Consider the following 12,467-nt stretch of genomic DNA (forward strand, 5'->3'; position numbering starts at 1 on the left):
TTTATTTTACAACCAGAGCTATTCTTTTGCTATGTGGATCAGTTTACATCTTAGTTTTATTAATTCCATCTCTTGAAAATGATAGCTTCCTCTGAATAAATCTGAGTACTCACATTTTCATCTATGTTGCTGTGCTCATTGAATTCAGAAGTATCAGCTTGCCCTAAGCACTTCAGAGCTCAGAAAAGGAAGGTGACCTGGTTCAGGCATTCACACAATGACTCAAAACCCACCAATCCTCTTTGATTGCTTCCAGCCATACCTCAAGTCCTGCTTGAAGCACTTCTGGGCTCTGTCAGGAAGAAGAGGCTATCCTTGTACATCTCCAGAGTAAGCTGTACTACCCTCTCTAAAACAGAAGAGAAAGTAGTTTCCATGGCATGTGGGTCAAGCAACTCAGTGTAAAAGTCTGTCCATTTCTTTTTCTCACAATTAGTCAGAAGTCTTTTTAGTGGATCCAGGCAAAATAAGAGATAACACCTATTTTAGTTCTTTAACTGCTTTTTTTCTTGTACTTAAAACAATTTTAAGAAATATCAACATGATGAGTCTTATGCTGGCCTATTAAATATAGAAAGTAAGTATTCCAGAAAAAAATTATTATAGGTATACAAATACAGCTATTATTTGAAACCAGATAATATTTCTATATAATTACTTTTTTTTTTGTCTTGTACTTTGAACAGCAGAACTGATTAATACAGCAAAGGAAATAGAAAAAAAAAATCAACAACCAAAACACGAACTCATTCTAGCTCTATAATATCAGATTGATTTTTTTTTTTTTCCAAGGAGTGGAGGACTGCTCTGTTCTTTTAAAATGGAAAGATCCACTCCCATGGTAGGTGTGAGTGTCTGGGCAACCACTGTATTTAGCATACTGAAGCTACAAGATAGTTTTTGTTTGTTATGGATTGATTATTATGCAAAACACTCATCAAAAACATACATTTTTTTAAGTCGGTATAGGTTTTTCTATGTGGAATCAACCAAATTATGCATATAGATAGACATAGATAGACATGGACAACTCATACATAGAAACACATTAATTTTCATGAAAAAATACCTCTAACCCCCACTCCCCCCACCTTTTTTTTTTTTTTTTTTTTGAGGACCTGTTCTTGTGGTTTGACTCTCTTAGGGATTAATTCTTCCAATTTCATAAAAAGCTACTTGCAGATTCCTTATTCACTTGAAAGCTTAACCTGGATCAATTTATTCCTATGATCAATTATAATGGCTGAAGATGGAGTTGCCTTAGTGAATAATCTTTCCAGGAGAAAAGAAAAGTTTATTTTTAACATATACAAGAATTTGATTTTGTTCTGTCAGCATTGTAACATTTAACAAAATTCACTCAGTTGTGGATAGATAGAATGTAGGAAATAGAGATAGTGGTGAAGGTAATCTCACCCCTAAGGAGTTACAGCTGTGCTAATTATCAAGCATTAAGAACAAGCCTGCCTTTAATAGGCCACAGCTGGATGCAATTAGGAGGGGTATTGTAAAAGAGTAGTAGGTTGGCTGGTTAAGATGTAAGATGGAGTTTGTTGGCTGTGCAGAAGAGAAGGAGTCAGTGCTGTGAGGAGCTGCTCACGAAAATCACTGAGAAGGTATGAAAGCTTTGCAACAAGATAGCAACACTCAATTGCTTTCTTTTTTTGTGTTATGGCTTTTAATTTTACTGGTGGGGTTTTTTGTGGGGCAAAGAGGGAATTGAGATGATGGGATATGTGACCAATGATTGAGAAAAATCACCATAGTAGGAGCAATAAGGATTTTAGTTCTGTTCTGTGAGATCTCTGGGTAAGAGTATTGCTATCAGCAGTATTTCTCATATATATTATGTCCTTGTGTTTCTGAAGTTAGCATCAGTAAAAATTCTTCTGCATGGGAAGAAAATACACTAATGGAATTCTGCCCCTTTGAATCACAGAGAAAATACCTATTTCTGAGCCAGTTATTCAAGTTTTCCTTGATAGTTAAGGAACAAAGGACACACTTAGTCCATCAGAATTAATTTGGAGATGAACTCCACACACCCATGATTTCTTTTTTTTTCCTTCTCATATCTGCACTATACATTTATAGTGCTGAGAATATCTATTTTGGGTATATGCATCTTAATCTAGATAGATAAATTCTTCCCCTTGGTCTCTATCTGCTGATGCGCTTACACCGGTTGCTTTATTCATAAGGTTCTTCCTGATAAGAAAAGTTCAGTGAAAAATAAGAATGTAACAGTCCTGTGGCTCTGAAAGCACAATCTGAAGACAAGCATGGGCATGTAAGAGACTAACCGAGTTACCAGCAGCAGAGACCAGAAGGCTACTTGGTCCTACAGAAGTGCTGGTCTAGAATAAGGTCTGTGCTCTAACCCTGTAGTGTGAAGAGTAATGTTTAAAGAGCTACACATATACCATAAGCACCTTATGAATTTCTAACACAATCTGTTCAGCTGCTAGTAGTAATTAACCCTGATCACCTCCCACATGATAAAGTCATTGCTACTTGAGAAAATACGACCCTTTACTGGATCTCTAAAGAGGCACATCCTGTTGGGGTTAATTGAAGTTAAGAAAAATGGCAGGTTAACTGCTTTGCACTGTCAGAAGAAGGCTTTGGCAGAAACAAAATTAAGTCTGAAACACAACCCTGCTTCTCAAGCAATATATTTCATGTATCTCATACCTCACTTTGCCCTGTCACTGGAGTTCTTGACAAGAACTCAGGACATCAGTTTTGATGTGACTGGATTTGTTGGAAGAAAGAGTGTTGTTAGTTTACTGAATGAGCTTTTTAAAGAACAATTGGACATTGAAGGCAAATTGAAAATTAAGATTTTGCAAAATAAACTGAGATGTTTTCACTGATAATGACCAAGCATATTTACAAAAAAAAAAAAAATACAGCTTGATAATTATAAGTTCAGGCAGTTAACTTGAATGCTGCATTTAGCAGACCTCAATGAAAACTGCCCAGCCTGCACTTTTGTTGAGAACCAAAAATAATTATGTGTTCTGCAACAGTTACCATGTAATTACATGAAACTAGAGAATGTATTTGACATTTATATTCCATAATTTAAAAGCATTGACAATAACACTAGTGACTGAATAAAACAATCTTGCATAGCCGTGGAAACCTGCTCTAACATGTAGCAGTTTAAAAAGATGGTATTGTAGGAAAAAAGGCAGCACAGCTTTCTTTGCCTCTGTCTCTCTTTTTGTTTGTTTGTTTTTTTAAGAGAGTAGTTGCTCTTAAAAACATATTTCTTTTCCTCATTAAAAAGCAGAAAATTCAATAAAACAAAAGCAGGACAGAGAGACTTCCTCCTGACTGAACATGTTACATGTGAAGCAAAATATAAATTATCATTGAAGCAAGATAGTTGGCAAGACTCTTTTGAGCAGCCTGTGGCTCTAATGTAGTTCCACTGCCTCCCCATGCTGAGAGAGCACCATGGGTCCAGCAGGAAGGCTGCTGAAAAATCTCAGCCTCCAGCTGTGGGAGGAAGCAAGTCAGCCTACTCTGCAGAGGTCAGGGTTGCCCCATCACCCCAGGCTGTAAATGCCTGCTTGTCCAGATGCACTCAGGACATTTTGAGTACCAAAACCAAGGCCATCACCTGAGCTTTCCCTTGACATCTTTTTCCAAACTGAATGCGGTATATCTGGGGATTGTCAGCCTAATGACCATAAGGAAATCTGAAATGCACTGGAATTATAAAATAAAACTGCTCTTGTACGATTTTGCATCATATTGATGAGAAGAATTTTTTTTCTAATTATGTCTGAAAGTAGCAAGAGTGCTAACATTACACCACAGCCCTCTCTCTGTATGGTTAAGACAGCTTTCCTTGAAAAGAGACTGAGGGACTTATTTTCCTAATTTCTCAAGTTAGTCAGAAAGCAGCTGCTCATGCTTGCAACACAAATAACTTTGAAAAATACCATGGATATTTTATATGAAGTTTTATATGTAAATTTAAGTGCACTAACTCCTAAAAACTTTTGTTTCATTTATAGTAAATGACTAGTACTGCTGTAATTAAAAAAAAAAAATTGGTTTCATGGAACAAGACTGTTTGTCTATGACTTCTAAAAGGAATGAATACATTAAATATTTTATGAGGCTTTTAAATGCTTGATGATAGAGATTCAACATGGTCTATTCTCATGCTGGATGGCCAGGAACAAGAGGCCTCTTTTATTGTTCTCTGTAAAACCAATGAAATGGAACCAATTGAAATATTGTGCACAGAGTCACAGGCAGAGGATAATAGCACTTTTCTGAATGGTAAGAACACAACAAAGTGCATCTCAAGAGCTTTGTTTGTGTGGAGCAGACCTCTCCTCAGAATGGACTGTCTGAAGAGGCTTTGCTTAATGCACTGTTTAATAGCAGGGCTCTTCAAGGTCTCCCCACTCCATTATGACATGTGCACTGCTGCTCCTTGGATATGAGAACAGAAGCAAAACAACAGGGCAAAAAGGCTGAGTTTACTTAACCCAAATGACTTCCACTCATTTTCTGAACTGCACATCTAACAATGGAAAATATTAAATCCAACATTCACAACATAGGAATTTATTATTATAGGAGAAAGGAGACCTTCTGCACATTAAAGACTTGTTTATGTTGTGGAACTGGTAGTATTTTCACTGTAAATTGAAATCTCAGAAGCCTTGTGATGGTGAAGACGAGTGAAGTACAAATTTCAATGTAATGGCAATTCTGCTACAAATCTGCAGTCAGGATGTATAAATAATATACAAATTTGATATAAAAATCCTTCTTACAGCAATTTGTTTGACTGAACTGTGTTCTTAAATGCCTTTGCAGAACCTGAGCATGTAAATACCTCTAATAATCATATGAGGGCACTGCTTATGCAAGCACACCTTTTAGTTACCTTTACAAATAATATAGTATATTGAAATGGTAAGTGCCACTAATTACCTAAAAATGCTTATCATCTATGAAGTACTGATTTGTTTTCAATAAAGAATGACCAGGGCATGAGGTGAAGGAGGTGCAGAGACACATTACTGTAAGAGGGAATTGTGTTTTGCTTCAAGCAGTCAGTCCATTTTCACAATTAAATCAAATTTTATTAGGGCATATACATGTGAATTCTTTATTATGCCCAGTATGTAAATACATTGAATCTTGAAAGCTTAATTGTAAATTATTGCAAGAGAACACTGGGATCCCAGTCAAATCCTAATGGAGATACTGTAGCAACTAGTCATCTGCTTCTTCTTTCTAACAGAAAGAGCAGCAGAAAAATAAAAGACAAAAGATTAAAGACAAAAGAAGAGAACGTATTGAACTAATGCCATCTGATTAAATGGAATTGACTGCTAAATTTAACTGATCAGAAAGTTGAAACTGTGGAGCACTCAGTGTAATATGCTGCTTTTCAAAATACTCAAGACTAGAAGTACACTTTTATCTTCCACTGCAGATGACCAGTATTCCTAATTAAATAATTATTCCCTAACATCTATATTCAGAGTATATTGAAGAAAAAACTGATGAACGTATTTGATGTAAAATTCTTCCAAAGACTTACTTATTATGTAAAGGATTTTACTGACTCCTCCTATTATTTTTTCTCATCTGAATAATGAAGAATGTATATTCTGAAATAATAAATGAAAATATCAGTATCCATTTTTCCTACATGGGTGGATTTCATACCATTTCTTGGGTATGATTAACAGGCTATGTATCACTGCTCTGGATTCTGAAGTATACATTACTCATCACCTCCCAACAGCTGGCAGAGAGGAGTAGCTGTCATCTCCCAGGAGGCAGCAGTTGGTTCAGTAAGTGTCTGCCTCACCCGATGAAACCTCCACTGGTGGTAGAGGGATCTAGGGACTACACATTCTGAGTCAATTAGTTCTTTGTCTTTATAGTTGTTTTACTTTTTTTTCTCACCTCTCCATCCCACATGGAGATTTCCTGCCTTCACACTTATAACTGCTCAACTTCTTTTCTTCTGGATGTTTATTATCTCTGCTTTCTGTTTTTGTGTCCTTTCTACACATGCTCTTCCTTATGATACCTCTAGCTCAACATAGTCTTAGTCCTCTGTGCTACATCTTTACATACTATCTCTACAGCAGCAGAGTTTCATTTCAGTTGAAAAGGTTTCCTCCTGTCAGTTTTTCAGACTGACATTTCCCTTTTTCATGTCAAAATTTCCTTCAAGTGAATTGATTGGGAAAATATTGTGTGCACAAAATTATTTTCATTTATTTATGCAGCAATCTCAGAAGAACACAAAATCCTTTTTTATAAAATAATTTAAAACAGAACATAATACAAAGATAAAACTTAAGAGTATCCCTCCCTAAACAAAGATTCACTTTATCCTTGGGTATAGCATCATAATACAGAAAAGTGAGAGCTGTGTTTGAGAAACCAGAAGAATGGAAACTTAAAAGAGACTAATATTTTTTATTTGGACTTTCTATAGCAGATATTTTTATCTCTAAGACATTATTTTTCATGTCTCCATTTTGAAGTTTTTTAAAGAATGCTCCACACATGAGCTTTTTTATACAACCTTGTGCGTAAAAAAAATCATTGACATTTTAAAGAAAATATTCAATTCCACATAAATGTGTGCAGTTTCCATTGTACTTGCATACAAGTGGGCACAAACAGATTTTAGGAGCCTACATTTAGTAGTGTAAATATAGTTAACATCTATTAGTAACTCAAAGAATGAAGTTTTTGTAAAAAAACACTGTGCAGAAACAGTGGTTTTAACTTTAAATTTATTCCAAAGAACACAGAAGTTGATATTTATGAATACAAAACAAGCTTGAGACCTGAAAGAGTCATATAATAGCTGCTGTCCAAATTTTTACACAGGTCAACTAAAGCCCCTACTTAAGTTTTGTTAACAGACCAAAAAATAAGCACTCGGCATAGATCACAAAAATTAACTACAGTATTTTAATTGCAAAGAAATTACCTTTCCTTCCATATATATTCTGAGTTTTGTTTTTCAATTTAAAATGTGTATTTTACTTATGATTGGCTTTACAGCACAGCCCAGGGTTTAAAACTGTAACAAATCAAGGACTTCTGAAAACTGAGCTGTCTTTCTTGCTGTTGTTCCCTATCCCTGGGCCTTGTATTCTCTGTGTCTTACAATTCCCAAACTACTTCTGCCACTCTTCCTCTTGGCTCCTTTTTTGGCCAAAGATGCTAACTTCAAAAGAAAATAATAATAAACCGATTTTCATTATTAATTTTTAATCCAAGATTAGCAGGCTGAATTGACAATTAAGAGCTATTGGTATTCTTTCTCTTCTAATCTGTGGGTATTCTCCTGTTGGGTCTATTATATTCTCAGTCTTTGTTTTACTACTTGATCCTGTTAGCAAATGTCAGGGTTCATCAGTATCACAGTTTGTTTTACTGCAGGAAATGCTTTCAGTTGAATAGAAATGAAAGGTGAAATGCCATTAGAGCAACAGTGGTAAGCACTGAGACTTAGTTCTTCAGAATTATGTTTTTATTATTATTTTATGGCTCCAGAATACTACTCTTTCTTGACAGACAGAAAAAGTGAAAATTTTAATACACTGTCAAGATTCATCTCCCCAGTGCTTCTGTTCCACTTCTCCTACAGGAGAGAGAAAGCATGTTGAAAAACCCAAATAAACAAAACAACAACATCCCCATAATACATGTACTCACCAACAGAAAAATTTTCTGCTTCTTGAATTTGGTAGAAGTTCTGAAGCAAATGTAAGTGTAAGAATAACAGCTTGTCAGTGGTGTATAGTGTGTACTGCACCACTCATCCTGATCTGAACAGTGTAATAGGAAATTGGAAGAAGGGAAGGGAAAGTGGAAAGGGAAATACTTGAATATGTGCCTCTCAGTCAGTCAGGTAATAAGACCAAACTTAAATAGATATAACTTTAATATATATAAATATATTCACTTTATGGGTCTGGCTGAGTTGGAGTTAATTTTCTTCATAGTAGCCAGTATTGTACTGGGTTTTGAATTTCTCATGAAAGCACTATTGATAAAAACAGTGTTTTGACTATTTCTGAGCATTTCTTGTACAACACTATATAAAGAATATAAAGCTTTCTGGGCTTTTTTTTTTTTTTGTTAATTTATTTTTTTCCAATCTGCTCCCTGCAATGAGTAGGCAGAGGATGCAAAAGAAGTTGGGAGGTGACACAAGCTTAGCAGTTGACCAAAACTGATCAAAAGGATATTCGAAGTAACATAACATGATTTATGCTCCTCTTTAAAAACTGTGGGGAGACAGTCATTGCTCAGAAAATAGCTGGGCAACCTTGTGGGAACTGGTGAGGGATTACCTTTGTATCCCTTGCTTGTTTGGGTATTTTCCCTCATTCCTCCATCCTTTAAATTGCATTCATCTAGACCCGGGAATTTTTTAGCTTTACTCTTCTTGCTCACTGCCTTGTCCAGCAGGAGCAGAGGGGAACAAGCAGCTGGCCGTATAATTTTTAGGTGACTTATGGGATTAACCTACCACCATATAGAAAACAGAGATTTTCGGGTTTATGAAACAGAAATGGTTTCTTTGCTTAGCAAGAATAAAGGGAAAGGTAACAGTTCAATTGGTGGCAAAGAGATCTGGTGAAAGGGATAGTGTAATTTACAGAATGGCCATATGTCCTGTGAAAGTGATCTTAATTTTGTGTGGTGTATATATGCATGAGTACTGAATATGTAAATACTCATTGGGGAGATCTAGAGGAGGAAATGAAGCATTATTCAATATTACAGTAACATACTTAGGAAAAGACAAATACCACTGTTAGCTCTTTCTATCAATATTTTTTTCTGTAGAGTTATTCATTCAGATAATATGAGAAAGTCCTGTCTTCTAACAATTTGGGTACTGGTGGTTAATGAGCGCCTCAACAATAACATAACTTAGTGTCTCCTAAATTTCCCTGTTAAAAATTAGTCAAAAACCAACTTTTAGTCAGATTTTCTTTGACTGTTGAGTGTTAAATATAGCTAATTGAGATAGCAAATTTATATTCAGATCTGTAAAAAGTAGTTCCTTCATTAAAGTTGGAGGCTGAGTTCCACTCTATTTTTAAAGACTGCTTCACATGAGTGTGATTTAAGTCATGTGACTTAAATCGCAGTCATTTCATAAATTTACACCATAATTGTTAACTTAGTATTTACCTGTATTGTTATTTTGTGAATTGTATTCAAGAAGTCATTTTCCCTACCCATAGTGTATGAAAAGGAGACGTTACTCTTCATAAAGTTTATGTGGAGTAAATATAGACTTGGAATAGTAAAAAACAGAATTATAAAAAGCTGAAGGAAAGGTACTTAAAGAACTTTATAAAAATATTATTTCTATTTAAAATATTAGTCAATTATTATTAATTATATTTAGCACTTTAGTATTCAATATAAAAAGAGTAGATAAAAACAAAAAGTAAAGATTAATAGCTTACAACAAATATGAACAGCTCTAAATGCTGCAGCTATTTCACAGGAAACATTTCTTCCCCATCTTGTACTGAAGTGCTAGTTAATCACAACCTTTATTCCTAACTTGTAACCTTTTTCTGCTGCTTTCTTCTCTCCACTGCCTCAACCTCCATTAAAAACAGACTACTCAAAAGGCAAAGCTTGCTAAAAGCACTCATGGGAGGGCCAGCATGTAAAATCCATGTAACAGTTCATTATTTTCAGGAGTAAGTACAAGCAGCATTGTGAGAATATTTTAAATAAGTACTGAATAAACAATACAAACCAATACACCGTCCTTATGTATCTGGAAGGATTTTTATTTGTCATTGCTATTTTAGTATTTTGGCGGACTTGATTGAAATTTTTTTTTTTTAATGTGAGCCTTTATAATCTGATTTCTAACAGAAAGCAACAGGGAAAATTATAGAAAAACAAATCAAGAAGTATCTAGACTCATATTTTGAACACAGAACTGTGGACCATTCCTGTCAAAGTGAATAAATTAAACCAGTTAATAGACTAGAGTTACTCTGTATCATGCTTTCAATATTTTGGGATTTTTTGTTTTGCATTTTGGAGGTGGGTTTTCATGATGTTTTAGGAAGGTTAGTTTTGTTTTCTTTTTGTTTTTCTCAAAAAGGTCACTTGCCCATTTAATGGTAACTACTGGTGAGAATTACCATATGGATTCAAAACCTTTTGACCAAGGAACTATACCTGATACATGGTTTAGACCTGTCTTTTCACACTTATACCTAGGTATTTTCTCTGTCAAAAAGTTCAGTGACTAAATAAAATTCCTGTGAAACCCAGACATTTTATCTGCTAGCTTAATTAATGTTATGTCATGTAATATTAAGGGGACAAAGGGAAATGTAATCCCAAGCAGCAACAGAGTTTTATAATTTCCTAGTTTGAAAGGTAAGTGTAGACATTGCCAGATTTACATAAAAAAAGGATTCCTATTTCATTTGTGCATACTGAAAAAGAAGATTCATGGCTCTGAGAGTAAAGATACATGTTAGCAAGATAACCCAAATTAATGAGGAACAAAACACCTAGATAACATAAAAGTAAAAAGACATAGATAAGGGTTGGGAAAAAAATGAAAAGTCAGAGTTTTCTGATATCTAAAAAAACCTGCATTCATTTTTGTCCACAGTTAGAATTGTCTTACTGTTTTAGATGACAACTTTCAATCAACCTCCCATTAAAGCAACCTGCAGTGACCATGGCATAGCCATTCCAAATCATCAGTGCAAAAAACAGGCTCAGAAGTTTCTATATGATGTTGCATATTGCAGGGTCTGAGAGACCCCCGTGAATTGGTGCATGAGAAAAGGTAAGCTGCTTCCCAGCTTGGGATGGGTAGGCACACTGTGAGCTGGGAATTAATAAAATGTTCCTGGTAGTGAACATGACAGAGAACAAAAATTTCAAAGTCAGTGCTGAACTGCTGAACTGGGCTTGTGAAATTTAATTATTGTTCATGTTTTTTTCTTTACCTTAGTTGTCCCAGAACTCTGTTGTCACAAATGGTGGATGGTTAAATGTGTTATTTAGCACACGTATTTTGGGAGATTTTCCCTTTGTCTGTCCACAATTCTAGGCAGTTTCCCTTCTTACTTTGAAAAAGACATTTGTCCTTTTCTTATTCTACTGAAATGTTTTTACATGACTACTCTAAAATTGTGATGAACAACAAATTTAATGATAAAGAATCTATTAGGCTCAGCATAAGAACAAGGACCATAATGTAGGCATCATCTTTGACTCAGTCTGCTCTCCAGAGCCTCATAGCCCAGCTACATCTAATTTTTGTTGATTCATTCTGCATAATAGCTATAAGATACCATAATCCTCTCTGTCTGTGCAGTTAAATCTCTCCCAAGATCCTCATCATCTCATATCTTGCTTATTGGAAAGTCTTTCTTTTCAGCTTTGAGAGATGATCTTGCCTCAGTCAAATCTATTCAGAATGCTACCATAAGGAATATTTTCCTAGCTCACTTCTCTTCCCTTTATGTCCTTCCACTGATTTTTCTATCTCATCAAATATACACTATTTTTCTTTATTAACAGGTACCCTAATGGCCAATCCTCACACTACATACCTAGTTTCTGTTTTCTATGAGGCCAAGCCTGCATACCTTCATCACTCTTGCTACATTTTGCAGCAAGCAATTTCAGGCTTACTCTCATACTTCCTTTCATGCCTGGGAGGATCTCCTTTAAAAGACCCCTAGAGCTATCTTGTAATCCACCATCAATTCTCTTCCTAAAGCTGTTATTGGCTATGATGCATAAAAGAAACCAAAGCCCCATAGCAATTGGTGCAGTAAAACATAGTCTATATTGCTAAGCAGTGTTTGTCTCATGATCTCTTTGCAGTGCTCTGTTTTCATCCTGAATTCAGTACAAAGACTGTCACCTCAACTGGAACAAGAAAATACTTTAGCTCTACCTCACACCACATGGCTGAGAAAGATCGTAACTCATTATTTGGATTCCCAAGCATTACCTAACTACAGAGAGTAGCAGATGATTATATTCTAGGATTTTTAGTGCTCTAGCATTCTCTACGAGTATGTGTTCATTTCTTACCCGAATTTTGCTTTTTTCTTTTAATGTATATTGAAAAGAAAAACCTAACCAAATAAAACATAAAATTATACATTGGAACTACTAACTAATTTGAAATAGATCAATCTGCAAAAAGCCCACATTTTTAAATGTAAAATAGTTATTGGATAAGAACTGGAATATAATTATTGGATAAGAATTGGACAATCATTTTTGGATAAGTAGGACCCCTTTGGTTGTGTTATAAACTTCACTATCTAACCTGTCCTCTATATTCAGAGAAGCAAGGGAAACTTCATGGGGTTATATGCCTGTTTGTATCTCCTGCTAGTGAAACAGTCCCTGTGTGACAAGCCTTAATGTCA

The 12,467-nt window shown here is 35.2% G+C and overlaps 1 long non-coding RNA gene across 1 annotated transcript; it reads left to right on the top strand.

Annotated features, from left to right (window-relative positions):
• The first annotated feature begins 1,540 nt into the window (after positions 1-1,540).
• LOC135295328 (uncharacterized) lies at positions 1,541-12,193 on the top strand. Its single transcript, XR_010357382.1, has 4 exons — positions 1,541-1,616; positions 5,733-5,837; positions 10,705-10,861; positions 11,911-12,193. It is a non-coding gene; the product is annotated as an uncharacterized LOC135295328 (long non-coding RNA).
• Positions 12,194-12,467: the final 274 nt, after the last annotated feature.

The sequence above is a fragment of the Passer domesticus genome, chromosome 2 (genome assembly GCF_036417665.1).
Source record: "Passer domesticus isolate bPasDom1 chromosome 2, bPasDom1.hap1, whole genome shotgun sequence".
Taxonomy (NCBI): domain Eukaryota; kingdom Metazoa; phylum Chordata; class Aves; order Passeriformes; family Passeridae; genus Passer; species Passer domesticus.